The 24,211-nt window shown below is 43.3% G+C and overlaps 1 long non-coding RNA gene across 1 annotated transcript; it reads left to right on the top strand.

The window, feature by feature from the left end:
• The first annotated feature begins 3,259 nt into the window (after nt 1–3,259).
• LOC139042162 (uncharacterized) lies at nt 3,260–18,306 on the top strand. The gene is made up of 3 exons (XR_011498486.1): nt 3,260–3,507; nt 4,016–4,175; nt 16,251–18,306. It is a non-coding gene; the product is annotated as an uncharacterized lncRNA (long non-coding RNA).
• The last annotated feature ends 5,905 nt before the right edge of the window (nt 18,307–24,211 follow it).

Here is a 24,211-nt window from a genome sequence, read left to right as displayed (position 1 = left end):
GCCCGCAGTGAGTGCTAGTTACCGTTGAACGGACGGTGGTTGAGAGTGCGCAGTTGTGCGCTCACCACAGCCGCCTTGAAAAGACGTGTGTGCCTGTGACCGTGCGCTTATCTCCTTGCAGGTTCTGGGCACTGATTATGTAGCATCTCCGTGTCACCATGCAGCCTGCAGCCTGTGGCACCTGTGGGTGCGGGGGGGGGGGGTGGTCACGCAGTTTTGAGCTGCATCAGGCAGAGGCAGAGGCTTGGGTGCCCCAGCCGGGCAGCTGTGCGTGTTTCTTGTAGCTCCCTCCTCACACCTGTTTCCTAGGAAAGAGGCAGGACCGGCCTATACTCACAACCCCACTCCAGAGCATCATGACTCTGTAAACCCTGACAAGGTGTGGCGTTCCCGAGGCCATCAGTGTTGGTACCCTTGCATGAGCTCTGGCTGTGTATGTGTGTGTGTGTGCTGGGGATTGGAAGGAGAACAGCAGGGGGAGCCCACCCATACAGCTCCCTCTCGGGAACGCTTGAAAACGGCTCTGCTGTGGGTCAGTATGGATTGACGTGGAAACCTTTCTAAGGGATAGTCATCGGAAACTCAAAGTGCAGAACGGAATGCGGAGTGTATGTTCATTTCCTGAAAAAAACCTGATTGAAGCAAAATTTGATTAAAGCACCTGCCCCAGGAGCAGTAGGTCCTGTGGAGTCTCAGGAGGAAGCTGGCATCTCTCCCACTCACCTCTGCGTCCGTGCTCTGGTTCTGGCTGCATTATCGCACTCTCACATCCCTCACTTCCTATGGCTTCTCCCCACAACCCTTCACCCCGCCCCCCGAATGGGACTCAGGCATTTTCCTTGGTGCCCACACCACACCCGCCAGTGCAAGGCAGAGGCCAGCTTGGCCTCCAGAGGGGTAGAAGCTGCCTGCGTGCTGCAGAGGCAGCGAGGATGCGGTGCGGGCGGGCTGCCTTGGGAGCGAGGCCCAGCGTGGGGCAGGTTCCTCAAGGGGCCTTGTTCTGGAAAGCCAGCAGGCAGGTGGAGGCTCTGCGTGAGCACCGCAAGGAACAGCCCCCCATTTGGAGACTGTCTCCTAGGACCAGGGGAGACGGGCTGCTAGGGCGCCAGAGCTGGGCCTGCCTGGTCCTCAGAGGCCAGCTCGCCAGCTTGCTCCTTGTCAGTGCCACTGAGAGCTCCTGAGCAGACCGTCCGTGTCCACGTGGCCAGGCCTGAGCTCTGCTGAGGCCAGGCCTCTGGAAGAGCGTGCAGGAAAGGAAGGCATTTCCATTGCCCAGGGAGGAGAGAGGCCCGGAACAGCCAGGAGGGCGCAGTGGGTGTGCGGGCTGAGAGCTGCTGCAAGCTCAGGTGAGGGGGTGAGGGCAGAGGAGGGCACAGACCAGAGGACCCTCGAGCCCCTGGAGCAAGAGAATACTGCATGGGTGGGAGGATTGCCAGAGGAGGTTCAAGGCTGGCTGCTGCCAGGAGAGGCTGAGGTCAGGTCCTTGGCGGCCTCGTTGCACTGGGTGCAGGCAGAGCTCACACAGAAAGAGTCCCTGCCTCTAGACCAGAAAAACCCATAGGTCAGGCAGGGGAAGTTCCGACGTGAGAGGGGCTGAGGGAGCTGACGCATGGGGAGGATGGAGCTCGGCGCTCCATGCGCTGCAGGTGCTCAACGTTTGTCTCTATTATCATCATTGCTATTTTATCAGCAGCTCTCCAGAAGATAGAGAAAAAGTGCTCTGCACACATGAGTCCTTAAATGTCCGGGGAGTTCATGGAAACCGTGACACACGAGCCCTGAAGGGTGTGGCGGAGGGATCGCAGTGTGCTCCACATGCAATTTCCTGGCTTCCCTCTAATTCTTTCTGACTGGTCTCAAGGACGAGGATGTGTGCGAATGCCTCGAGTCAAATAGGGGAGGTGTGAATGCTGCCATCCTCTGCGTGTGGACGGCAAGCTTATCTGTTGATTTCATAAAGTTCAAGGAACTCTAGTAGCTCCTGTGCCATGGGAGAGGAAGGAGCATGTGGCATCGCAGAGCTCCGTGAGGCACAGGCTGCGCACAGGGGCTGTCTGAGCAACAGAGTCAGTGCCACAAGTGATGTGGATCAAGGCTGCCCCAGGGAGAGAGGCCCAGGGGGTCCTGGCCCACATGCCGATCTGTCTGACCTGATTCATGTCTAAAGTTATACAACCACATGGTAACCAGACCCCACCTGCACTGAGACCATTTTAATGACTTTTTACATGATTTTCTGTTTGTCTAGTAAAAATAACTCGTGTACCCATGCTTTATAAATTTAGCCCTACCCCCAACACATTGCAGCTCCTCACTCCCCGTGCGTCCTGTCCCCATGCCTGCAGCCCTTCACTGCCCATGGGTCCTGTCCCCACGCCTGCAGCCCTTCACTGCCCATGGGTCCTGTCCCCACGCCTGCAGCCCTTCACTACCCATGGGTCCTGTCCCCATGCCTGCAGCCCTTCACTACCCATGGGTCCTGTCCCCATGCCTGCAGCCCTTCACTGCCCATGGGTCCTGTCCCCATGCTGCAGCTCTTCCTGCCCATGGGTCCTGACCCCATGCCTGCAGCTCTTCTTGCCCATGGGTCCTGTCCCCACGCCTGCAGCTCTTCACTGCCCATGGGTCCTGTCCCCATGCCTGCAGCACTTACTGCCCATGGGTCCTGTCCTCATGCTATTCCCTGAATAAAGGAGCACTACTGCCAGACCTTGGGAGCCCAAGAAATCTTTCTTTCGACTCCTTGGCTCGCCGAACCCACATCAACTAGGAGCTTACCCACCTAGCTGTGTGATCCTGGATGTGTTGTCTTACCTTTCCGAGCCTCAGTTTCCTCCTGTGTACAGTGGCGCCTTCTACGGACTACAGGAGATCTTGTGCATTTGTGAAGTGGTCAGCACACTATCTGTCATTTGGTTGTATACTTATAACCCGTGTGAGTAGACCCTTTGCCTCTGTAAGGTCATATATTTAAGGTCATGTATGTGATCTTATGTTGATATAAACTGAAGTTTAGCAGCAAATGAGGCTTCATCTTCAGGCGTGCCGAGGGCTTTGTGAGCCCGCTCGATGTGCCAGTGCTTGAAGGAAGCACCAGCCTTCCGCAGCGTCTGACTCCTCCACAAGCGCTCCTGACCTGCTTGTCCTGAGGTTCTGTGTGCTTGTCAAACCTGTTCTTCTGCTTCACTAGCAACCTGAATATAAATGAACGGGTCTGGGGAAACTTCATGGCAAGAGTCAACAGAGTTTTAATGTTTAAGTCTTCCCTTGATGTGAGGGGTCACTGCTGCAGCCCTGGGGGGCCGGCGGGCCGAGGTGCACCCGGAGGAGGGCCCCTCCCTTCCCTCTTGCCCTGAGCAGTGTAGGGAGCTCAATATGCCTAAGTGCTGGCCTCTCTGAGTGGTCATTCACACGCCAGCTTTGCCGCGGAGGAAGATTGGATGAACACGCGCTTTTCTGAACAAATTGGGTGACAAGCAGGTCGAGCCGTGTTCAACAGCCTCCCAGGTGAGGAGGGGGCCGCGTCCGCCAAGGCAGTTAGGGTTAGATGTATTATCCTGGAGGAACGAGCCGGTGCAGACGGGAGCCTCATTTCCTGATCTTACAGGTCAGAGAACTGAGACTCAGGGAGGGGCGGGAGATTTCTCAAGGTCACAGCCCATCCACCCAGAAACGTTGTGTGAGCAGCTCAGGAGGTAATTGGCTCTGTGGTTTAATTTTTGCAATTTTCTATGAAAAGTTGCTTTATTGCCAATGGAAAATTTTCTCCTGGGCTCTTGGATGTGGAGAAGGTCAAATGGCTACAATTTAAAGAAAACCTTAAGCTAGGAGTTCAACAACGACTCGAGGGGAAAAGTGGGCCAGGCGGGGCTGTGGGCAAGTGCGGGAGGCACAGCCTCGTCCAAGAGAGCTGCCCCTACTTAATGCCAGTGGGTCTTGTCACGAGGGATTTCAGACAGAGTTATCTGTATTTATAATAGTTACATTTTTCACTGTTGCTCTGATTTCTCTACAGAAACTGGAAATCCAGAATTTTATGTGAAGCCCTCAGTTTTTCAGTGTTGGCAGCTCAGTGGGCCCAACAATCCGCATCAGCAGAAGCCTGCCAGTCCACCACATGTGGCTCGAACGCAGCAGGCTGGCACGCGATGTGCCACTTGGGCAAGTTTAAGGAGGTGAGTGGTTATCGCTGAGGTGCCATGCTGTCTCTACGGTGTGCACAGCTTCCCCCAGCAAGGAGAAGATGAATGATCCCCTGTTCCCTCTAGATCATTGCCTTATGTCACCAAAGATGACACTTCCCCGTTGAGTCTGAAAGCAGAACTTTCAATCATTGTGAAGAGCTCAGAGTCTCAGAGTGAGACTTGAGGAACGTGTTTCACTGTCTACAATGGCAAAATATTGTGGAAAAGCTTTGCCTTCAGCACTCCTGTCTGCAGCTGCCTTGCTGCGACAGCGCGGCTGTGCTCTCTGGCCTTTGCTGCCGCCCTGCTGGGCCAGGAGGGCTGCGGTGCACCAGGAGGAGAGTGGAGGCTCAGGCAGAGCACAGGCCCTCCCTTCGCTCTTGGCTGGAGCTGTATTCTTCAGAATAGTTCCCCAGAGCCTGCTTTTGTCTGGAATCCAAACACTGGACTTCCCTTTCTTATTGCGTACAGTCAGAGGGATTAGGAGCTGGTCTCAGCAGCCAACATGTGCCAGTGGGGAAGGGCAATTAGCAGAGAACACGCCCTCTGCAAGTTGAGGTGTAATCTACACTGCAGGTCAAGCGTACCCGCCACATGCACATCAGAATGGAACATGTGCCTCCTCCCAGAATGGGTCTCCACGCTCCTGCCCATCATTCCCTCCACCATCTTGCATGCACCGGAACTTTGCATAAATGGAAGCACACAGCGCACACTCTTTGTGCCTGGCTTCTTTCGCTCAGCCATTTGTAAGATTCGGGTTGTGTGACTAGGTAGTTTCTCCCTTGTAATTGTGGAGGCGATTCCACTGTGTGAATACATCACAGTTTATTTATCTGTTGGTGGACATCAAGGTTTTCCCAAATTTGGTGTTATTGTGAATAAAGCTGTTCTGAACACTCTTGGGAAAAGGCTTTTTGTGAATACATATTTTCACTTATTTTGGATAAATATAGGGGGCAGATTTGCTGGGTCACCGGGTAGATATATGTTTAACATTTCAGAAACCGCTCAACAGCTATAAGTGGTTGTACTCTCTTATACCCTTGACAGCTGTATGTGAGGGTCTGAGTGCCCCACGTACTCTCCAACAGGTATTTCATCTTGGTCATGCTAGTGAACTTGCAGTGCTGTATCATTGTGGTTTTTAGAAGATGCATTTTTTTAAAGTTTTGTTTGCGCATTGTTTTTAAGTAGGCTTTTTTTTGGTGAGGAAGATTGGCCTTGAGCTCACATTTGTTGCCAATCTTCCTCTTTTTTTTCCTCTCCGAGGCCCCAGAACATAGCTGTATATCCTAGTTGTAGGTCATTCTAGTTCTTCTATGTGGGATGCTGCCACAGCATGGCTTGATGAGTGGTGTGTAGTTCCATGCCCAGAATTTGAACCCACAAACCCCGGGCTCCTGAAGCAGAGTGTGTGAACTTAATCACTCAGCCACGGGACCGGCCCCTAAAATAGATTTTAATTTTTAGAGCAGTTTTGAGTTCATAGAAAAATTGAACAGAAGGTGCAGAGATTTCCCGTATACCCTCCGCCCCCACATACACATAGCCTCCCCCAGTATCAGTATCTTGAACCAGAGATGTACCTTTGTTACAATCGATGAACCTACATTACCATCATTATCACCCAAAGTCCATAGTTTACATTAGGGTTCACTCTTGGTGTTGTATATTCTATGTTTGAACAAGTGCATAATGACATACACCCACCATTGCAGCATCATATAGAGTAGACTCACTGCCCTGAAAATCCTCTGTGCTCTGCCCATCCGCATCTCCTTCCTCTGGAAGCCCTGGCCCCCACTGATCCTTTTACCGTCTCCATAGATTTGCCTTTTCAGCTGTCGTATAGCCAGAATCATACAGTATGTAGCCTTTCAGTTTGGTTTCTTTCATTAAGGAATAGACATTTAAGTTCCTCTTTGTCTTTTCATGGCTTGATAGCTCTTTATTTTTTAGTGCTGAATAATAACACATCATTTGAATGTGACGCAGCTTATTTATCCATTCACTCATTCATGGACATCGCGGTGGCTTCCAAGTTTTGGCAATTATGAATGACACTGTTATTAACATTCACATTCATATTTTTGTTTGGACATAAGTTTTTAACTCTTTGCGTAAATACTAAGGAGTGTGATTTCTAGGTCTTATGGTAAGAATATGTTTAATTTTGTCAGAATCCACCAAACTGTCATCAAAAGTGGCCGTACCATTCTGTGTCCCCACCAGCAGCGAATGAGTGCTCCTATCGCTCCACATCCTCGCCAGCATTTGGTGTTATTGTTTTAGATTTTAGCCATTCTAATAGGTGTGTAGTTGTATGTCACTGTTGTTTTAATTTGTAATTCCCTAGCGACATGTGATGTGGAGCATCTTTTGATGTGCTTGTTTGCCTTCCATGTGTCTTCCTTGGTGAGGTGTCAGGGTCTTTTGCCATTTAGTAATTGGGTTGTTTGTTTTCTTATTGCTAAATTTTAAGAGTACCTTGTATATTTTGGATAAGTCTCTTATCGGATATTTCTTTTGCAAATACCTTCTCCCAGTCTGCAGCTTGTCTTCTCATTCACTTGACAATGTCTTTTGCAGAGCAGAAGTTTTTAATTTTAATGAAGTCCAGCTTATCAATTATTTTCTTCATGGATTGTGCCTTTGGTGCTTTATCTAAAAAGTCATCACCTTACCTAAGGTCATCAAGGTTTTTCTCCTTTGTTATCATCTAGTAGCTTTACAGTTTTGTATTTTAGTTTTGGGTCTATAATTCAGATTTTTTGAAGGGTGTAATTCTATTTCTGGATTCATTTTTACATGTAGATATCCAGTTGTTCCAGCACCATTTGTTGAAAAGACTACATTTTCTCTGTTCTGTCGCCTTTACTCCTTTGTCAAAGATCAATTGACTATATTTATGTCTATTTCTAGGCTCTCTATTCTGTTCCATTGATCTATTGGTCTATAATTTTGCCAATACCACACTGTTTTGATTTCTGTAGCTTGTAAGTAATTCTTAAAGTAAGTCTTGTAAGTAAATCTTGAAGTTAGGTAATGTCACTCCTTCAACTTTGTTCTTGTCTTGCAATATTGCATAGGCTTTTCTGGGTCTTTCCCTCTCCATGTAAACTTTAGAATCAGTTTGTTGATATCTACAAAATAACTCGCTGGAATTTTGATTGGAATTGCATTGAATCCATAGATCAAGTTGGGAAGAACCTATATTTTGACAATATTGAGTCTTCCTATCCATGAACATGGAATATCTCTCCAGTTATTTAATTCTTCTTTGATTTTTTTGGTCAGGGTTTTGTAGTTTTCCCTCATGTAGATCTTTTACATTTTTTATTAGATTTATATGTAAGTATTTTTTTGAGGGATGCTAATTTAAATGTTATTGTGTTTTTAACTTCAAATTCCACTTGTTGATTAGTAGTATATAGGAAAGCAAATGAGTCTTGTACACATTGACTTATATGCTGCAACCTTGCTATAATTGCTTATTAGTTCTAGATTTTTTGTTGTTGATTCTTTCAGATTCTCTACAGAGACAATCATGTCATTTGCAAACAGAGTTTTATTTGTTCTTTACCAACCTATATACCTCTTGTTTCCTTTTCTTGTCTTATTGCATTAGCAAGGACTTCCAGTACAATCTTGAAAAGGAGTGGTGAGAGGGGGCCTTCTTGCCTTGCCCCTAATCTTAATGAGAAAGCTTCTAATTTCTCAAAATTAAGTGTAATAGCTGTAGGGTTTTTGTAGATGTTCTTTATCAAGTTGAGAAAGTCCCTGTCTATTTCGTTTGCTGAGAGTTTTTTTTTTTATTTATCATGAATGGGTGTTGGATTTTCTCAAATGCTTTTCCTGCATTTATTGATATGAGCATGTGATTTTTCTTCTTTTAGCCTGGTGATGTGATGGGTTACATTAATTGATTTTCAAATATTGAGCTTCCTTGCATACCTGAGATAAATCCCACTTGATTGGTGACTACAATTCTTTTTATACATGATTGGAGTTGATTTGATAATATTTTCCTGGGGAGTTGCATCTAGGTTCATGGGAGAGATTGGCCTGTAGTTTTCTTTTCTTGTGATGTCTTTGTCTCATTTTGGTCTTAGGGTAAAGCTAACTTCATAGAATGACTTAGGAAATAGTCTCTCTGCTTCTGTCTTCTAGAAGAGATTCTAGAAAATTGATATATTTCTTCCTTAAATGTTTGGTAGAATTTACCAGTGAACCCATCTGGGTCTGGTGCTTTCTCTTTTGGAAAGTCATTATGTACGAATTTGATTTCTTTAGTAGATATTGAGCTATTTAAATTGTCTATTTCTTCTTATGTGAATTTTGGCAGATTGTGTCTTTCAAGGAATTGGTTAATTTCATCTAGGTTCCAATTTGTGGGCATAAGTGGTTCATGATATTCATTATTATACATTTCATGCTCATTGGTTTATAGTGATATCCCTTCTTTCATTGCCAATATTAGTAATTTGAGTCTTCCATCTTTTTTCTTAGTTAGCCTGGCTAGAGATTTATTGATTTTATTGATCTTTTCCAAGCACTAGTTTTGGGTTTTCTTGATTTTCTTTATTGATTTCCTGTTCTCAATTTCTTTGATTTCTGCTATAATTTTTAATATTTCTTTTTTTCTGCTTATTTTTTATTTAATTTGCTCTTCTTTTTCTAGTTTCCTAAGATGAAAGCTTAGATGATTGATCTTAAATGATTCTTAGTTGTTTTTTTTAACATTTAAAAATTTTTTTTATTTAGTTAATGATAGGTTACAATCTTGTGAAATTTCAGTTGTACATTAATGTTTGTCATTCATGTTGTAGGTGCACCACTTCACCCTTTGTGCCCACCCCCCACCCCACCTTTGCCCTGGTATCCACTAAACTGTTCTTAGTCCATAATTTTAAATTCCTCATATAAGTGGAGTCATACACAGATTATCCTTCTCTCGCTGGCTTATTTCACTTAACATAATTCTCTCAAGGTCCATCCATGTTATTGCAAATGGAATGATTTTGTTCTGTTTTACAGCTGAGTAGTATTCCATTGTATATACCACATCTTCTTTATCCACTCGTCTGTTGCTGGATGCTTAGGTTGCTTCCATGTCTTGGCTATTGTAAATAATGCTGCAATAAACATTGGGGTGCATAGGACTTTTGGGATTGCTGACTTCAAGCTCTTTGGATAAATACCCAGTAGTGGGATGGCTGGATCGTATGGTAGTTCTATTTTTAATTTTTTGAGGAATCTCCATACTGTTTTCCATAGTGGCTGCACCAGTTTGCATTCCCACCAGCAGTGTATGAGGGTTCCTTTTTCTCCGCAACCTCTCCAACATTTGTTGCTATTAGTTTTATATATTTTTGTCATTCTAACGGGTGTAAGGTGATATCTTAGTGTAGTTTTGATTTGCATTTCCCTGATGATCAGCGATGATGAGCATCTTTTCATGTGCCTATTGGCCATCAGTATATCTTCTTTGGAGAAATGTCTGTTCATGTCTCCAGCCCATTTTTTGATTGGGTTGTTTGATGTTTTGTTGTTGAGTTGCGAGAGTTCTTTATATATTATGGATATTAAGCCTTTGTCAGATATATGACTTGCAAATATTTTTTCCCAGTTAGTGGGTTGTTTTTTTGTTTCAATCCTGTTTTCATTTGCCTTGAAGAAGCTCTTTAGTCTGATGAAGTCCCATTTGTTTATTCTTTCTATTGTTTCCCTTCTCTGAGAAGGCATGGTGTCCGAAAAGATCCTTTTAATACTGATGTCAAAGAGTGTACTGCCTACGTTTTCTTCCAGAAGCCTTATGGTTTCAGGTCTCAGCTTTAGGTCTTTGATTCATTTTGAGTTTATTTTAGTGAATGGTGAAAAAGAATGGTCAATTTTCATTCTTTTACATGTGGCTTTCCAGTTTTCCCAGCATCGTTTGTTGAAAAGACTTTCTTTTCTCCATTGTATGCCCTCAGCTCCTTTGTCAAAGATAAGCTGTCCATAGATGTGTGGTTTTATTTCTGGGCTCTCAATTCTGTTCCATTGAAAATGATTCTTAGTTTTTAATATGTGTTTTCAATGCTATAAATTTTTCTCTAGCACCAATCTCATTGCATCCCACAAATTTTTATAAGCTGTGTTTTCATTTTCATTTAGTTCAAAATATTTTAAAAATTTATCTTGAGATTTCTTCTTTGATCTATTTGTTAGTTAGAAGTATGTTGTTTAATTTTCAAATATTTTGGGATTTTCCAGCTATATTTCAGTTATTGATTTCTAGTTTAATTCCATTGTGGTCTGAGAGCAGACATGGCATGATTTCTATTCTTTTAACTGTGCTGAAGTGTGTTTTATGCCCATAGTATGATCTATCTTGGTGAATGTTCCATGCGAGCATGACAATAATGTGTATTCTATAGTTGTTGGATGGAGTGGTCTATAGATGTCAACTATGTCCAGTTGATTGACGATGCTGTTGAATTCAACTACGTGCTTACTGATTTTCCACCTGGGGAATCTGTCCATTTCTCATAGAAGGGTATTGAAATCTCCAAGTATAATAGTGGACTCATCTATTTCTCCTTGTAGTTCTATCAGTTTGTGCCTCACATATTTTGACACTGTATTGTTAGGCATATACACATTAAAGATTGTTAAATATTCTTGGCAAGTTGACCCCTTTATCATTATGTAAGGCCCCTTTTTATCTCTGATAACTTTCCTTGGCTGAAATATGCTGTGTCTGAAATTAATCTAGCTATTCTGCTTTCTTGTGATTAGTGTTAGCATGATATATCTTTATCTATCCATTTACTTTTTTGTTTGTTTTAATCAATTTTCTTTTATTGGTCAACATTTAAATATTTTGACATATTTTGTCAAAGAAGGGTTATATCCTTATAGCAAAGAAGCTCCTTAATCAATTTTAAGGCATCAATTGATAAAATATAATTTTGATTTTTAGCACTCATTGGATAATACAGTGTATCTGTAAATGAATGATAATATTCTTTTCTTTGTAGCCATTATAGCAAATTTTACAGAGGAAGCCTTAAAAAATATTTTTAAAAAACTACATTATTGAGGTATAATTGACATGCAAAAAAGTTGTACATGTTTAATGAATACAACTTAACGAGTTTGGATATAAGTATACGTCCATGAAATCATCACCATAATCTATGCCATAAACATATCCATTCCCTCCAAAAGTTCCCTCCAACTCCTTTTGTTTACTATTTTTTTTTGTAATAAGAACACAGCATAATATCTACTTTCAGCAAATTTTTAAGTATATGATGCAGTATTGTTAACTACAGGTACTACATCTGTATGAGTCTTAAAGTGGGTTTCTTGTCAACAACATATAGTTGAGTCCTGTTTTCTGATCCATTCTGAAAATCTCTGTCTTTTAATTGGTGTGTTTAGGCCATTGACATTTAAAGTGATTGCCGATGTAGGTGGATTAACATCTACCATGTTTGTTACTGTTTTCTATTTGTTGCCCTTGTTCTTTATTTCTCTTTTTGTCTTCCACTCTTTTTCTGCCTTTTGTAGTTTTAGTGGAGCATTTTATGATTCCATTCTCTCTCCTTTATGAGCATATCAGTTATACTTTTAAAAATCTTTATTTAGTGTTTGCCCTAGATTTTGCAATATACATTTACGACTAATCCAAGTCCACTTTCAAATAACATTATACCAATTCATAGGTAGTGCCAGTATCTCCTAATAACAAAATGTCCCCAATTTCTCCCTCCTGTTCCTTATCACTGCTGTCACTTACACGTAAACATACGTAAGCACATAGAGAGAAACAGACATAGATCTGCATTCATAATTGAATGTATCGTTGCTATTATTATTTTGAACAAACTGTTATCTGTTAGATCTATTAAGAATAAGAAAAATAAAAGATTTGGGCCCAGCCCAGTGGCACAGCGGTTAAGTGAGCGTGTTCTGCTTTGGCGGCCTGAGGTTCACTGGTTCAGATCCTGGGTGTGGACATGGCACTGCTCATCAAGCCATGCTGTGGTAGATGTCCCACATATAGTGTAGAGGAAGATGGGCTTAGATGTTAGCTGAGGGCCAGTCCTCCTCAGAAAAAAGAGGAGGATTGGCAGCAGTTAGCTCAGGGCTAATCTTCCTCAAAAAAAAAGAAAAAAAGAAAAAGAAAAGATTTTATTTTACCTACACTTATTCTTTTCTGACGCTTTTCCTTTCTTTACGTAGATCTGAGTTTCTGACCTACAGTAGCTCCCCCTTATCTGCAGTTTTGCTTTCCATGGTTTCAGTTACTCACAGTCAACCACAGTCAGAAAATATTAAATGGAAAACTCCAGAAGCAAACAATTCATAAGTTTGAAATTGCACGCTTTTCTGAGTAGTGTGATGAAATCTCACTCTCTCCTGCTCCATCCCATCCAGGACATGGTCCACCCCTTTGTCTTCTGTGTCCGTGCTATGTGTGCTGCCCACCTGTTGGTTACTTAGCAGCCGTCTCAGTTATCAGATCGACTGTCACAGTACCACAGTGCTTGTGTTCAAGTAACCCTTATTTTACTTGATACTGACCCTAAAGAGCGAGAGTAGTGATGCTGGCAATTCAGATATGGCAAAGAGATGCAGGAAAGTGCTTCCTCTAGGTGAAATGGTGAAAGTTCTCAACTTAATAAGGAAAGAAAAAACTGATATGCTGAGGTTGCTAAGATCTACAGTAAGTTTTATTACAGTATGTTGTTATAATCATTCTATTATTGTTGTTAATCTCTCACTGTGCCTAATGTGTATATTAAACTTTCCCATAGGTGTGTTTGCCTATGAACAAACTTAGTACATATAGGGTTTGGTACTATGCGTGGTTTCAGGCATGCATCGGGGGTCTCAGAATGTGTTCCCTGTGGATAAGGGCACTACTGTATATCACTTTTCTTTTTTCTTAAGAACTTCCCCTAACATTTTCCATGAGGCGGGTCTACTGCCAACAAGTTCCCTCGCTTTTGTTTGTCTGAGAAAGCCTTTCCCTCTTCGCTTTCGGAGGACAATCTCACAGGGTATGGAACTCTGGTTTGGTGGGTTTTTTCTCTCAACGCTTTAAATATTTCACTCTGCTCTCTTCTTACTTGTGTGGCTTCTGAGAATTCAGATGTAATCCTTATCTTCTCTCCTCCATAGGTAAGATCTTTTTTCCTCTGGTTTCTTTCGGCATTTTTTCTTTATCTTTAATTTCTACAGTTTGAATATGATGTGCCCAGGTGTAGTTGTTGTTGCTGTTCATTTGGGCATTTATCCTGTGTGGTGTTCTCTGAGCTTTCCGGACCTGTGGTTTGCTGTCTAACAGTAAATTTGGAGAAATTCTCAGTCATTATTGCCTCCAATATTTCTTCTGTTTGTTTTTCTGTTTCTTCTCCTTCTAGTCTTCCCATCACACACACGTTACACCTTTTGTAGTTGTTCCATGGTTCTTGTGTATTCTGTTCTGTTGAGTTTTTTTCAGTCTTTTATTCTCCTTGCTTTTCCATTTTGGAAGCTTCTATGGACATATCCTCACCCTCAGATTTTTTTCCTTAGCCATGACCAGGCTACTAATGAGTACATCAAAGGCGTTCTTCATTTCTGTTGCATTGTTTCTAATCTCTAGTATTTATTTTTGATTCTTTCTTCGAATTTCCATCTCTCTGCTTCCGTCGCCCACCTGTTCTTGCATGTGCCTTATTTTACCCATTAGAGCATTTAGTATATTAAACAGAATTGTTTTAAATTCCTGGTCTGGTAATTCCAACATCCTTGCCATATCTGGGTCTGACTCTGGTGCTTGCTTTGTCTCTTCACACTGTGTCTTTGGCCTCTTAGTATGCCTTGTAAGTTTTTCTTAATAACCAGACACGATGCGCTTGTTAAAAGGGCCTTCAGCAGCGAGGCCTTGAGTGATAAGGTACTAAGTGCATTCTGTAGTGCTGTGTTTAGGGCTCAGGGTTTTAGTGAGCGTGTGCCTCTGGACTGGGAACGTCGTGTGTGCTTCTCAGGATTCCCATGCTCCCTTTAGGTGTGACAAGATGGCTGCAGTGGGCTGGGTTTGGGTATTTCCCTTCTCCTACGTGGGAGTCTAGAGTAGGCTGTCATCATTAATGCCTTTGAGTTAATTCTGACTCCTACCACCCTGTGTCCAGCAGAGGGGAACCTTGCCTGGTCTTTCTGTGCCATCCTCTCACCTTCTAGTGCTCTATCAGATGATGCTCCACTGCTGTTCACAGGGTTCTCATGGCCAGTTTTTTCAGAATTAGGTGGCCAGGTCCTTCTTCCTAGTCTGTCTTAGTCTGGAAGCTCTGCTGAAACCCATCCAGCATGGGTGACGCTGCTGGGATATGAAATAGCAGTGGCATAGCTTTCAGCATCACAGCAACATGCAGCCACCACAGTGGGACAACCAACAGATGGGGGTGTGGCTCCCTGACTGCAAATGAACCTGGGCCGTGGCGGTGAGAACATGAATTTTAATCACTAGACCACCAGGGCTGGCCAGGGTTTGGTATTTCCTTGCCTCCATGTGGAAGGCTAGAGGTGGCTGGAGTTGCGTGGTTCTTCTCCCTCAGTTTGGTTTGGCTCTAAAAACACCCCAATAGTCTAGGCTCTGGTGAAATAGCTTCTCTTGAGGTCAGGCCTTAAGAAGGACAGAGTGCTCTGGTGCATTTCAAAAGGTTTCTTTTTCCCTTCTCCCTGTTGGAAGTACATGGGGTTTTTCTGCAGTGTTCACTGTGAGACCCAGGTCCAGCTCCTGGAGGTAAACTCCCAAGTGTGTGGGGGGCCTCCCCGGAGCGTTTAACTCTCAGGCTTGTCCGTGCTGAGCCTCCAGAACGCATCAGCGACAGTTTGGGCTTCTCCATCCTGGCGGTGCTGCTCGTGGGTGTCTGCTCCAGGCACGTGTGAGTGTCTGTGTTTGCCCGTCTGTCTCCTGAGTCTGGGGGCAGTGGTTTCCCTGTGCCCTCACTTCTCTGATGGATCTAAGAAGAGCAGTTGGTTTTTCAGTTTGTTCAGCTTATCACTTGTTGTTGGCACAGAGTGATGACTGCCAGTCTCCTTTCACGCCAAACCAGAAACCGAAAATCAGAACATTCATTTAAAAAAATTATTTTAAACAACTTTATTTACAAAATCTTACCCTAAGAATTATAATTGTAGAGCTTCCATCCATAATCACTTAAGTAATAGTAGTTTCCTGAGTTAAGATGAGACAGAATCCAAAATTTACCTTGAAAAAAGACAAAACATCTTAAATTTATTTCTGTGGTTCTAGATGTTTATTAGTTGGTCATTTGAAGACTGAAATTCAACCATAAAGGTAACTCAGTGTTATTTTCAGAATGGCAGGGTGGTGGGGTGAAATCTAGCACATGGGAGAAGAAAATGACCCACATCTCTCGAAGGATGCTATTCCTGTTGTCAGTGAATGGTGAGGTAGGCCAGAAAGAACCCTTGGCAGAAGCCATTCTTGGGGTGATGGAAGGGAGGGATCCGTGCTTGTTTCTGGAAGCTCAGGAAAACACAGGCACCTTCATCTTGTGGTTCCTCAGCAAAAGAAATGCTGAATTTGTAGAAGCTGGAACAACAAATTCTGGGAGCAAAGGCTAAAATATGATTAGAAGACTGACAGCATCTCCTTGAAGATGAATGGCATCCTTTGGTGAAGGGCCATGTGGGAGGAACTCTCCGTCACAATGATCTATTTGGAAAAGCCCCTGATTATTTGATGGATTATGATTTATGTTCTAGTGGCTTTTGCTTCTTGAATATCAGCAATAGATCCAGTTTTACGCATTTATGTTTCTATTTTTAAATTCTTTTTCTACAGAATCGGTTTCACTCTGAGGCATAGAGGCGGGCTCTTCCGTTTTCACAGACTGCCTCTGTATTTTCTGCTCACGATGGTGCTTTATGAAGTCTGGCATCTTTTGATGATGACTCTAGGCTATCAAATCTCTTTCAGTTAGTTTGATAAGTTGAAAAACAAGTTATTTGTCTTTCTATATAGGTGTTAGTTGGTTTTTTTGTTTATTTTTTTAACAGAGTGCAAAGTTCTCCAAAACCAAATAGCTGTGACAACTTTTTCTGCTCATGCCTTCATCTCCCAAGGAACACTACACATCAGGGACTAGACTCCGTTTTCAGGAAATGCTGACACGACTTTGAAAACCTCCTTCAGGAAGAGCCCAGAGCACAGCTCGGAGCCAGTCTACAGGCCCTTAGAGGCCTGAAGTCACCACCAAGAGGCCTCTGGTTGCACGGCCCTGCCAAACCACAGCACACCCCATGGAACGCCCTGCACGTTTCTTTTCAATTCAAACCTGCACGCATTTACTTTTTCTGGCATCGTCATTCTTTCCTGTGGATCAGAGTCTCCATCTGGTACTATTTCCCTTGAGCCTAAAAAATTTCTGTCACATTTTTTGTAGTTCAGACTTGCTGGCAATGGATTTATTCTCCCAGCTTTTGTATATCTAAAAATGTCTATTCTGTGTGCACTTTTGAAGGACACTTTTGCTAGATATAGAACTCTTGGCCGAAAGTTTGGTGTTTTTTCCCTTCAGAATTTAAAGATGTCTTCTGACTGTCATTGTTTCTGATGAGCCATAATTCTTACCACTTTTTCCCTCGAGGTGGTCTGACTATTTTCACTGTGTGGTTTACATTTGCTTGTCAGGAGTTTGAATGATAAGCCTAGGTGTGATGCTCTTTGCCTTTACCGGTTTTTTTTCCCCTTTTTTTTTTTGCTTTAGCTGAGCTTCTTGGGTCTGTGGATTGAGGTCTTTCATCAAATTTGGGAAAATAATAGCCATTATTTCTTCAAATACCTTTTCTTCCCCATTCTCTCTCTCATTTCCTCCTGGAACTCCACTCGCCTGTATTTTACTTCATTTGATATTTTTTGGACTGGTTACAGATACTTTACTTGACTTTTTTTCCTCTTTGATTCTTTTTCTCTTTGTGCCTTGGTTTGGATCATTTCTGTTGATCTGATCTAGGTTCGACACTCCTGTCTTCTGCTGTGTCTAAATGCTTTTAAGGCCATTGAGTAAAGTTGTTTGTCTCTTAAGCCAACAATATTGTGCTGCAATTTACAGACAATAAAATGCATCAATTTTAAGTGTCTAATTTGATGAATTCTGTCAGATGTGTGTATCTGTCCTAAGTCAAGACAGAGCACTGTGATCACTACAAAAAACTTCCATGGTCTTTTATCAAGTCAACCGTCTGGCCAACACAACCATTTTCTTGATTAATGTAAGTTTTGAAATCAGGTAGTAAAAGTCTTCCAACTTTGGGGTTTTCTTTTCAAAATAATTTTTGCCGTTCTGAGTCTTTTGTGTTTCCACATAAATTTTAGAATAAGCTCTTTAATTTCTATTAAAAAATCTTAATGAGATTTTCATTAAAATTGGGTTGCATCAATATCTTTTTGGTCAAAAGCTGACATCTTAACAATATTGACTTGTTTTCTGTGAGCATGATATATCAGTATATCTCTATTTTATTTAGGCCTTCTTTAATTTTTGTTAATAATATTTTGTTGCTTTTAATATGTAAATCTTGAACATATTTTAATACATTTAATCCTAAATATTTCATGTTTTTGAATGCCATTGAAAATGTTTTTACACTTTTTTGTTTTTATATTTCTTTTAAGAACAGCTTTATTGAAATATCATACAATTCACTATTTAAAGTGTACAATTCAATATTTTTTCATATATTCACGGAGTTGTAACACCATCACCACCATCAATGTTAGAACATTTTCGTCACTCCCAGAAGAAACCCTGAACCCCCCAGCAGTCACTCCGTCCTCTCCCCTTTCGCTGGTCCCCTAGTCCTGGGCAGCTACGTGTCTACTGTGGGAATTTCATATAAATGAAATCAGAGAACAAGTGGTCTTTTGTAAGTGTCTTTATTCATGTAGCATAATGTTTTTAAGGTTCATCCATGCTCTAGCATGTATCAGAACTTTATCTCTTTTTGTTGCAGAATTATATTCCATTGTATGGGTATATCATGTTTTGTTTATATATTCAACAGTTGATAGACATTTGGATTGTGTTCATGAATAAAGTTGCTATGAACATTCATTATATGTTTTTGTGTGGATATGTGTTTTCATTTCTCTTTGGTATACACCTAGGAGTGGAAGTGCTGGGTCATATGGAACTCTATGTTTAACTTTTTAAGAAATTGCCGGATTGGTTTCCAAAGTTACCGCACTATTTACATTCACATCAGCAGCATCAATTTTTCCATATCTTCATCAACACTTATCCTTCTCTGACTTTTTGATTATAGCCATTCTAGTGGATGTGAAGTGGTATCTCATTGGTTTGCATTTCCCACTCCTCATTGTGCTGCATTTCCCACTTAGCTAGTGATATTAAACATCTTTTCAAGTGCTTATTGGCCATTTGTATGTCTCCTTTGGAGAAATGTGTATTCAGATCCTTTACTCACTTTTAAATTGGTTTATCTGCCTTTTTATTACTGAGTTTTAAGTGTTATTTATTTTTTCCAGATATAAGTTCCTTATCAGATATATGATTTGCAAGTACTTTCTCCCATTCTGTGGGTTATCTTTCCACTTTGTTGATCGTCTCTTTGAGACAACAGTTTTTAATTTGATGAAGTAAAATTTATTGGTTTTCTCTTTTGTTGCTTGTGCTTTTGGTGTCAAAGCTAAGAAACCATTGCCTGATTCAAGGTCATGAAGTTTTATGGCTATATTTTCTTCTAAGAGTTTTATAGTTTTAGCTCTTGCATTTAGGTTTTTGGTTCATTTTAAGTTAATGTATGCATACAGCGTGAGGTAGGGGTCCAACTTCTTTGTTTTACATCTGGATAACCAGTTGTCCAAGCACTATTTGTTTAAGAGACTATTTTCTCACCATTAAATTGTCTTGACACCTTTGTCAAAAATCAATTGACAGTAAATGTGAGGTGCTGTTGCTTTCCAAATCTTAATTTCCAAGTATTTGCTTCTAGTATGTATAAGTACTATTTTAAAAAATATAGACCTTATATTCTTTGACCTTGCAAAACTCACTTATTAGTTCCAGCGACATTTTGTGCGTGTGCAGATTCTTAGAATTTTCTACTTAGATGATCCTGCCATCTTTGAATAAAGATAGTTTGACTTTTTCCTTGCCACACCAGATGCTTTTTATTTCTTCTTCTTGCCTTATTCTATGGCTAGGGTTTCCAGTATATTATTGACTGAAAGTATTGAACACAAACATCCTTGCCATTTTCCCAGGTTGAAGAAATTCCCTTCTATTTTTAATTAGCTGAGAATGCTTATCATGAATGGTTGCTGAATTTTGTCAATATTTTTTTTTTGTATTTGTTTAGATGATTATTTTTTTCTTTTTTAATATGTTAATATTGTTAGTAACATTGATTGACTTTTTAATATTAAACCAACCTTGAATTCCTGAATTAAATCCCAATTGGTCATGTTTCATTATATTTTTTAATATATTGCTAGATTCAATTTCTAAAATTGTGTTAATGATGTTTTTATCTACACTAATGAGAGAGATTGGTCTATAGTTTTCTTTTCTTGAAGTGTTCGTGTCTAGTTTTCAGATGTCAGGGAAACGCTGGCCTCAGAAAATTAGGGAATTTCTCCCTCCTCTTCTACTTTTGGAAAGAATTTTGTAGAATTGGTACGAGTTTGTCCTTAAATGTTGGGTAGGGTTCACCCATGAAGCAGTGACTCCATCAGGGCCCGAAGTTTTCTTTGTAGAAAGAATTTAAGCTGTGGATTTAATTTCATACTTTATTTCAGATGATGTATTTATTCTTAAATGAGGTTGGGTACCTATAGTAGTTTAGTAGTTGTGTCTCTTAGGAATTTGTCCATTTTATGTGTATTAATTATTTGGTATAACTTTTTGTTTTACAATCTTTCATCCTTTTGTGAGGCAAAGGTCTAACCTCAGAACATTTCCAGATCTGAGGAGCTCCTGGGAAGAAGGGAGCAGCTCTCTTCTTTGTGACTCCAAAATGCAGAATCCTTGGTGAATACCTATAGGAAGCTCCTTTGTCTCAATAATAAGGAAATATTTTTCTGAGTTTTATATGGTTTGACAGTAGAAGAGACAGGAATGTGTGATGAGTCCTTCATCACTAGAAGTCATCCAACATTACAGAGGGGCACTTGCCAGAGTGCTGTCTTCCACAACGAATATCGTCATTTTGTGGGGGAATGGGACCAGGGGAGATGAGGTAACCTTTGCAGACATTTCCATCCAGGGGAATATATGATATCAGGAGCAGAACAACAGTGTTTAAGGGAAGCAGAGATCATGATGTTGAGGGGGACATTTATACTTTTGAATAATTATTCTGTGTTGTGTACCTCACACAAGCTGGTTTCTATCTTCAGAACAGTGCTAGGAAGCAGGTGTCATCCAGTTTTACAGATGAGGAAACTGAAGCCCCAAGAGTAAAGCGTGCTGCTTGCTTTCTGTCCTCACTCCTTCCCCCGAGACGTTCCTCCTCCACTCTGCTTGGTGACCCCAGGAGGCTGACTCCTGGGCACCGCAGTGGCCAGTGGGAGCCACTGTTAGGGCTGAAGTGTGGGAAGGGAGAGGGGTCAGGGTATTTCTTTCTCGGCTCCTTGTGCTTCTGCACCTTGTCTCTTAGAGTGGCTAGACCATGCCTCCAACCCTTGCTGGGCCCTGGGAACACTCTTTCCTCCCTTTATCCCTTCAGGCCCATGGGAGGTAATATTTTCTTATGGTTACCAGGTCGTGGCTGCCTCCAGCAAGGAGGTGACAATCACTTGTCAGCTCTCGTAACCTCTCAGTCTCTCATCCCTGCAAACAATCACTGCATTGAAGTCTGACCAGTGAACTGTCGGAGTTGCACCATCTGAGCGACGGATCCCTAACTGACATGGTAGGCGGAGTCCAGGATTAGTTAACTAAATCTAATTGTGGCTGAGCAGCTCTCCCTAAGGGCTGGTTTGGATAAGCATCAGTCGAAAGACATGGCAGAGAGAGTGTCTCCTTCAGCTGGCAGTCTCATTCTCTCCTCCAGCCAGCAGCGAGATGAGGCGCTGGCTGCAGCAGCACCGGGATGTGTCCTGGGTCTGGAAAGAAGAGGCAGTGGGCTTAGACTCGAGGTCTGGAGACCCTGCTGCTTGTCACAGCTCTCAGGGCAAATTGCAGAGCAGCCTTGAGCTCTTCCTGCCCAAGAGCCCTCTGCGCTCAGATTTCAAGGGCAGCTTCCCCGCCTCTTGGGGTGTCAGTGAGTACCAGTAAGGAAATGATTTTGAAAAGCACAAAGCAGAACAAATTTATGAGGCAGCTTTGTTTTCACGGTTATCAGTAGTGGAGTCTGCGGCCTATGGGGTTAACTGTTGTTCTGTCCATTCCAGTCCTGAGCTTGGAACAGGATGAGAAAAATTGGGGGGGGATGGATTTCCATCTCCTGCTCTCTCAGGGCCGCCCACTTCTCTGCCCTGCTGGGTGTGGGGGAGGGGTGGCATCTGCCTGACGTGGCCTCACATGGCCTCATTTAAGGCTTGCTCAGGTCCTGCTGCGCAGAGCGGGGATTGCTAGCTTTCAAGAAGAGGATGAATTAAGCCTGCAGCAGCAGTGAGCTCACCTTGGCATTTTTCATGATTTTCTGCAGCGTTAAAAACTTTTGCCAATGTTTGCATTTAATAGCTTCAGCCTTGGTGAAATTATCGAGGTTCCCAACTGTGATTTCAATGGTTCTTAGAGTAGTGGGGTGTTCGTAAATTGCTGCCAGAAATTAATAGCAACCTATGAAAGAGAGAAAAAATAATCGAACGGGAACTAGTGAGTGAAGATTTAAGTGAAAGAGAGGAAAATAAAGTGTATATGTTTGAATAGATAGCTAGACAGATATGGATATATGTATTTTTTGCTTTGATGGTTTTGTTTATTTGATAAAGCAGGAAAACCCGATAGAAAAATTAGTTGCCTTGCTTTCTGCCATGGGGATTGTTTCACAGATGGTGAGAGCAAGCCCTGCTTCAGAGCAGCGTCCCCCACACCCACCCCCTGCACGTCTGGAAACCCGACCCAGCGCCTCTCCAGGAGCTTGCTGGCCTTTCGATTTTACTGCCTGAGTAAGAAGAGGCCTACAATCAAATGCCTACAGCTGGAGGTCAAGTGCCCCACCCCCACACCAAGGCTTCTGATCGGAGCCAAAAGTCCAGAATTTTGTGGAAAATCTTGCATTTTAAAGGTTGGGAACAGATTTTTGTTAAAAGCACACACTATGCAGACCCGGTCAAAAGTATTAGGGTGAACCTATGAAGTTGGCACCTTGCAGGGCCATACATTTGCTGTTTGTCACCTTTGGTGTAAGCGAATAAATTTTTTGAGGGGGGTACACGTTTTTTAAACGGAGCCATAACACACTGTAACGTGTGTCTAGTGCGGTAACGGTGAGTGTGCCTCTCCTTGAATCTCACATTTATGCGCACCTGTGTCTGTGTGAGCACCACACACGTGGAGACCGAGAACATTTCAGTATCCAAAAGGCCCCTTGTGCCGTCTCCCTGCCAGCACTCACTCCCTCATTGAGGGGATCAGGGAGGGAGGAGATGGCCTCACTGAGGCTGGGGAGTGAGCCCCTGAGGGCTTGCAGTGCGGCTGGGGGATGCAGACCTGCTGGCGGATGGAGACCTGTGCTGCCTTGCACAGAGCTGGGACGCTGGGGAGGGCAGCTCCGGCTTTCCTAGGGCAGCTTCCTAGATACTGGCTGCCCTGAGTCCGAAAGGGCCTAGGGCCTGGGCCAGGGTGGTGTGGAGAGACGGAAGGACAGCCCTGGGGTCAACCTCGCAGGCCATGGTAGACAGGGAGCCCGGACAGTGCCACCCCCCAGGGACTGAAGACATTTGAGGGTGCGGGCTGTGCAGGCCCCAGGGTTCCTGCAGACCCTGAGGGCAGGGAGAGGCCCCCCAGCACTGTGGAGGTGCTCTAGCCCACTGACCAGAGTTGGGGAAGGAGTGGGTAGGAGACAATGAATGAGTCAGATTCATTTATTTCTGATAACGCACACATGTGCTTCTCTTTCTTGCGCTGCATGTCAAGGAGCAAAATCATATGTGTTTTATTTGTTTTGTCTGAATTTTAGTTGGCAGGGCCCAGCCTGCCAGGCTGTGTGCCAGGTGGCATTGGCTGGAGTTCTGGGCCAGCCCTGTGTCAGCCTGGGAGCGGATGCGTGAATGAGGGGAACTTTCTGCTGCTCCTCAGCCCCTCGGTGAACTGGCTTCCAGATTTTCTTTATTCCCACAAGTCTTAGAGGCTTTTGTTCTAATCCACAAAAGGGAGGTTCTGGGAGGGGAGGCCAGGCAGGGGAGCCGAGCCCATTAGAGAAGAGCCACTAGGGGTTGGAACTTTTTCCTAATCCTGGAGGGAACTGGCCCCCCTCTGTGGTGAAAACAGATGCAAATGCCTTCTCCCAGTGATGTCAGCAGTGGCAGCAGAAGCCCAATTTTCACCTGGTGACTGTGTCTGCATTAAGGTTCTTTGGAACTGCCTTCTGGCCTGTGAGCTGCTAGAGGAGAGGTGGCTTTGTTTACGGAGCACTAAGCCTTGTCCTCTCTCCTCTTCCCTCCACTCCCAAGGAGCAGACGTGACCTGTGCTCTCATTCAAGGTGACTGAGTAGGCAGTGTGTCCCAGCGCTCAGGGAGGCCCCCACCACTCTCCTGACCTGGCCAGGTGGACGGGGCTGTCTGGGGGCCAGCTGCCTCGAGCCTCCCTTCTCTCTCTCCATGGGCACCCCATGAGCATGGGGGCTGTCTGGTCAGATATGGACCCCAGCCCTCCACCTGGTAGGCACAGGTACCCTATTCCCCAGCTTGGAAGGTCAAGCTCTGTCTTTGGACGGGCACGGTAGGAGCAGGCTGCCCCACAGAATGCAATCACAGCAAAATGGCCCTGACCATTGTGGGAACACGGGGCACACAGTGCTGGGCCACCCCCTCTAGGTCCTGGTTCAC

Source organism: Equus asinus, chromosome 26 (assembly GCF_041296235.1).
Source record: "Equus asinus isolate D_3611 breed Donkey chromosome 26, EquAss-T2T_v2, whole genome shotgun sequence".
Taxonomy (NCBI): Eukaryota; Metazoa; Chordata; class Mammalia; order Perissodactyla; family Equidae; genus Equus; species Equus asinus.
Note: the sequence above shows the minus strand (reverse complement) of the source record. Positions and strands in the feature narration are given on the sequence as shown.